Source organism: Mixophyes fleayi, chromosome 4, assembly GCF_038048845.1.
Source record: "Mixophyes fleayi isolate aMixFle1 chromosome 4, aMixFle1.hap1, whole genome shotgun sequence".
In the NCBI taxonomy this organism is placed as follows: Eukaryota; Metazoa; Chordata; class Amphibia; order Anura; family Limnodynastidae; genus Mixophyes; species Mixophyes fleayi.
Window position 1 is genome coordinate 186,266,978 of NC_134405.1, and position 6,468 is coordinate 186,273,445.

The window sequence follows — 6,468 nt, forward strand, 5'->3', positions numbered from 1 at the left end:
TTATTCTCTATTATCAGCCATTTTCTGGTGGCTAAAAGATATTGGCTGCACTGTCCTTCAATGGGATTATTGACCTGTATAGAATTCCCTCACACTCCAAATAACAGCTGATATATTCAAAGTATCTTCAGTTTTAAAACTTTTACACATATTTGTGAATGAAATTTGTAGCTCTTTTATTTAAGGTTAATTGCAGTTTAGGTTTAGTGTCTTTAACTTAACCATATGCAACTTACCCACTCCTGGAATGTTTGTGAGATTCTAGAATTTCATGTAGTTCTCCCGAACTCCTGGAAGAACAGTCAACCCTATCATATTCTGCCCACTTCCTAGTGAAGTGGGTGAGAAGGAACGCCTTATTGATGTGATTAACTGTGTATCATGTCATTTTGACCCCACTCATGGTGTGATGACATCACAGCATTGTGTTGTGGGGGTCATACCTCCCCTCTGAGATCGCCCTGGTGGAGAGAGGTATAAAGTTGTCAAGCTGGACCCACCTTCGGCATTATTTTCATAAGTGGCCCAATATTGCAGCATGTGATTCCTAATCAAGTCTCATTCCGACATTCTGACCAAAATTGATTAGATAGTTGTTGGACATGATGCCTGCTATTGCATACTTCACAACATTGAGGCATCTGGACAAAATAACCCCCGTCTCTGATCCATACAAATCCTCCTCTGCCCATTTTGCAGAAGCTCCACTCCTTCTGGGGTCCAAAATTCGAGACTGTCCCACCAACATCGAGACTGTTTGGAGGTATGCTATTGGCCTATCTGTGTGGTCAACTTCAAACTGCAATAGCAGGCCTCAGAGATGCTGGAAAACATCTGGATTGTTAGGCAAGACTGCCAAATGGCTCTTTTGTCCAATCTGGGCATTTACATATGGTCACTGGTCTTGTCACTCTGGGCTTTGGCCAAGCGATAGGATCATTGTGTGACTGGCAACAAAAATCTAAGGGAGGATCTGCAGAGGCATAGAATAGCCTGGCTGGGCTTACCATGTTGAAATAGGAGTGTTGTTTTCTGTCAGTAGTGTGACTAGTCATGTGCTTTTCTGGACTGTCTCTCATTTAGAAGGATAAAGTAAATGCCTACAAGGTAGCTTCACGTTTGACCAAACGTAGAGATTTAGTGTTAGGGATTTAAGAGCTATAAATGTGTTTCGGAGGAAGAGATCAGTCTATTCAGTTGAGCACTTTTGGGTCTAAATCAGCGTGCCTAGCTTTGTGGCAATGGCCGCTTTAAAGGTCTATTCATAAATGGAAGTATGGCAGATATATTAAAGGGGAACATATTCGAACTTGTAACTTCAGCATAAACCAGTCGTTCTCAAACTTTTTCAGTTCGCAGCACCCTTAGAGTCTCCATCATTTTTTCAAGGCACCCCTCCAAAATAATTACAGAGCAGTCCCGTTTTTTAAGTATTTGAGTCAAAATAATGTAATAAGTATTTAGGTCAGGACAGAAATACTTAGTAAGTTGTTTGAAAAAATAATAAACATAAATCCAAGGCAAAAGAATATTTTTATATAGTTTTTTCAATGATATTTCTGTCAAAGAAAATTTACAGCTAATATGAAGAGGAATGAGATCAAACAAAATAAAACAACATGTTCAAAAATCATCACACTGTGCCCCTTCATCTACACAGACTGTCTGCCCCTCTTCATTCTTTTGCCCCTCCATTGCTGTTTCCTTTCACCTTCCCCTCCGTTTCTTTACTTCCGAAACTTGGCCTTCTTTCTTCTATCTTCTCTTCTATCTTCTTACCAATGCTGCGGTGCCTGGGACCCAGCATCCTCTTCTCCCCTGCTGCTTCTCACTGAATATGTCGGGCGTGATGACGTCACAACATATTCAGTGAGAAAAATTGAACCCTCCGGAAGCTATAAAGTGTGATGACTCCTTTCCTTCCTTGTCTTTGAGTGACTACCCAAGTTTTCTCTGAAATATATATTCAAAGAAACATGGTAGTGAATCATTGTGGTTACCATGGAGTTCCTCAAAGAAACAAAATTATTAGGTAAACATAATTTGTTTATTTCCATTTCAGACTCCATGGCAGCATAAACGAATGGGATGTGCCAAAGTAATCAACTATAATTGGGTCAAAGAAAATAAGAAATCAAACACTAATCAATTTATGCACCCAAGACATTTTATTAATCAACTGCTTGAGAATTTTTTCCCCAAAATGAGTGTCCTCCAAGTCATGACATCCAGAAAAAAGTATATGAAGAGACAACCATCCTGCTTTGTAAAGATCTTCTGCTGAAGGCTGTGAGCCCAAGAGATCACCATTGATCTAGTGGAAAGCACCCTCAGTATTTTTGGTACCTTGCACCCTTTCCACTTATAAGACTGTAAAATAACTTCTGTAACCAAACGTGCATGTTTTTGGAAGGAGTTTGACCTTGCCTTGGACCTTCAGGAAGTACAAAGATGATCGTTTTTTCTGACATCTTTTGTTCTGGAGATACACAGATATTGCTCTCCTCAGTAGCTGGCTCTGTATACAGGGCTGGAAGTGCAATTTCTTAGTTACCATGATACTTGGAGACCATGTTAGATAATAATGCAGGGTTTGTTCGCAACACCACTTTATATGAGTGTATGTTGAAAAATGGTACAACGAAGTTGAATTTCTCCCACTCTTAGCAGATGCGATAGGCTATCAAAAAGATTACTTTGTCTTTGTGCACTTTGATTTATTATTGTTCTAGTCATACTTCTCCCACATATGATTTTGATGTAAAACAGTCTGCATATACTTTTCTGACTCAGTTATATTGTTTTTATGTATGTTTTTCTAACCATTCAAAATAAAAAAAATGAATGAGTGTGAGCCATTTGAGCGATAGAGGCTCTAACATTAGAACCCAGAAAACTAAAGCAAGATTTAGATCCCAAGGTGCACAAAATATTTCATGAAAGGATGAATTTTTTGTTCCCCTTGAAAAAAAACTCGATTAAATCGATATTGTTTTGCATCAAGAATACACTCAGTGCAAACACCTGTACCTTAAATGTACAAAGGGCAAGGCCTTCTGTAAACCTTCTTGAAGAAACTCAACAGTATGAGGTATGCTAGCATCCAGTGCATTAACTTGTACCAGCAATATATAAATGTTTTCCAAACACTGTAGAAGAATCCTTACATGTAGTAGTACTTCAATCACTTTAACAGTACCTTTACTCTACAACAGTGAATGCTCAAGCTCCACACCATCAAAGATTCGCTGGATTTGGATGAAAAAATGGCATCTGATGTAGGTCTGGCCACTTTGGAAGAAGCCATCTCCTGTTATTAGTCTTTCTTCCTTTCAACTCAATACACCTTGTATTACTTCTGTATGTAGAAGACCTCCGCAGCCTTTGGAGCTTGATTCTGCTGTTACAACAGTCCATTCTGGCTCTGTACCCCCTTTCCTTTATCGTTGGATCTTGTCACCAATCCAAATAATTTCTGGTGCTTAAGAGGTTGATCTACAGATTCTAGATTGCGATTCTATTTTTGAGTACTTCTAGTTGTAGATTCCTCAACTGCTGGGTCACCAGGGGAGAATACCTGTGGTTGAGGAGAGCCTAAGAAATTCCCTTACAGAAGACTTCTGTTGAGATTGTATTATATAAACCAGTTGTTTAATCTTTTGGATTCTGTTTTCTGACACTGAAGCGGTCACTGTATCCAACTGAATTCCCAGGAATTGCAGCTGTTTAGACAGCCCAAAATGACTCTAGCTGAAGCTTATGATCCAGCGATGTTCCTGTAAAAATAAAATTACCTTGAGTGTCTTTGTTTTGGCATAGTGTTCTCACTTTCCTGTTATGAGAATGTTCAGATATGGCAACATTGCAATGCCGTTTCATGAGAGCAGACATCAATACCACAAGTACCTTTGTGAAAGACCAAATGGTAGTCATTTGGCTTTCCAAACGCACATGGTTTTAAAATTTATAATACCAAAAAATTTACTTTATCTACTAATTTAGTTACTATAGAACAACCTGGGGAGCCAACACCTTGTCCTGGTGGCCCAATCCATCTGCAAGCAAAATTGGGACTTTCCTTATCCTCTCCAGGAACAAGGTAAGCCCTAGCCGGCATAAAATAAAACAATTGGTCTACAACTGCATCGAGTTGGACTATTGCTCTAAGGGTACATACTATTATGTATTGATGTAATTTGGAGTCTAGGTGTCATACGCATAATCTCCACCAAAATGCTTATATACGAAGTAAAGCATTTATTATAACAAAATGGCAAACAAATAGTGTGTTACATCTATATTGCAACTGAGACCTAATACCCATAACCACCACAAGCAGTCAACATGTTTGTGACATCATCTATCACAACACAGCACTTAAAATCACTCTCGTGCCAGGGAGAGCTGCTGAAGATATTGCTAAAAACTACAAGTATAAATAAATCAAGTCCTAATGGACAAGTGTCTTATAGGCGGTATTGGATCATTTATTCAGAAGCCCATTATTTAAAGAGTTCCAGAAACCTGAAAGAAAAATGAATTATAGCTACTCTGTAATAATCTCTTACATGCAGGCATGACCAAGTGCCTTTCTCCTAGACACTGTGAGGAGCATTGACATAAAATGTTTTGAGGGGTCTAGCAGGGCACCTTTTTCAATGTAATTTAGTATATTTTAGGCAGAGTGCTTCAATTTGCAGACATTGATAAACACCATAATTATTGGTAAATGTGTCATTTCACATGTACAATTGTCAATCAGTTGCTGTTGTAGCCTACAGTTTGTCATTGTTTATACCCTTTAAATACACTTTTATAGATTTATGTTGATAAAATTGAAAGCTTGGATACCCATTATAAAAGCTGTAGTTGATCCTACTGCAACCAGGAAACCTATGTAGGACAGCTATAGTTAGTGGTCTGCAATGATGGTTGTATGACAATTTAATTTAAATAGCAGCCAGAGACAAACTTCTGTTAAACATTTTGTATATAGAACATTTTAACATAAACTTTATTTAGATTATATATCATACAATGTCAACAAATCTGATTTACCTATTTATACATTTACTTTGATGTGGTTTAGCTCCAAAAGCTTATTATTGTTTTACTTCAAGTGTGTTTCTTTGGTACTTATAACAGTGTTCAATGTTGATGATTATATTAGAACACACATCACATTTCTAATTTGAATTACTTTTTACACGCTGTTAAAAACATTCCCTAAAGATATTAGCAAAGGCTCCCTGTTACGGTTAGCTAGTGATGTCCTCATTTTAGGTTAGTGTTTAATTATTGACATTTAATGGGGAGGATTTATTGCAAAAAAACTGGCAGTAAGTGGAAAACTGCCATGCAGTGTATTCAGTTTGACTCTTACAATACCCCCATTATATTTAAATCTATATGCCAGATTAAAAAGTAACTCGATTGATTTCTTACTGCAGTACTTGTTGAGTCGGTCATGGCCATAGGAGAAAACTTGTGCTATTGGTAACCTTTCACACAGTAAAAAATTTACCAGAAAGTCCTGAGGATACTCTTTGTAGTTTTGCTTCCAAAATCACCTTCTCCAAAGTGCATCAACTATTCTAGAATTTATAGAGAAAATTTCTGCAAGGTAAACCATAATTTTCAAACTTACCTTTCAAAAATGTGAAGGTATGTTCTATTATAGCCAATTACACCTCATTCAACAAAAACATAAATGCATGTTTCATAGTTTTGATTATACAGCTATCAAGGTTATGGTTCTGTTCATTTGAAAAAGCAAAAATATACACTTAATTTAAAATGCTCACTGATAGCAGTTTTACAAAACAATGATGCACAGCAAACCATGGAGATCATGAGGTAAATCACCACCTGTGGACAAGCATTACCGTTTTAAAGGAAATTTCAGAAGCGCATACTTAGCATTTTTTCCTCGGGTAAAATGCACTCTCTTAAATCCACATAACTTTAAAATAACTGGTCATTGTGGTGGTTGTCAGATGAGAGCTTGTTTTTGAAAAATAAATATGGCATTGCTCATACATAGCATTCTAACCCCCAGTCAGCTTCTTGTTGAAGTTATTTAGACTTCATACACACTGGCAGCAATAAGGTGGGTGCCATGCATTGTGCGAAGTGTGCTGTCAATGTGCTGCAAAGACTCAGAAAATGAAGGTTCAGTTTTCTGCTATTATTCATTCTGTATGCAGAAGTGTTTGCTGTGGATATGGGACAGTCTTTGTTGCAAGCAAACGCAAACACAAATCATTTACTGTGTTCCTCTATTATGGAGATAAAAAAAAATCTAATAAGTAAAAACTGTACAATGCTACTGGACATCACTCCAGCTTTAAAACACACACCTACAATTCTCAAGTTATGGTACAAGCAAACATTCCCACCCCCTGGAGCCTCCAGACACTTTTCAAAGGTATACAGCAAAAAAGGGGGTGGCAAGAGCATCATGTCAGC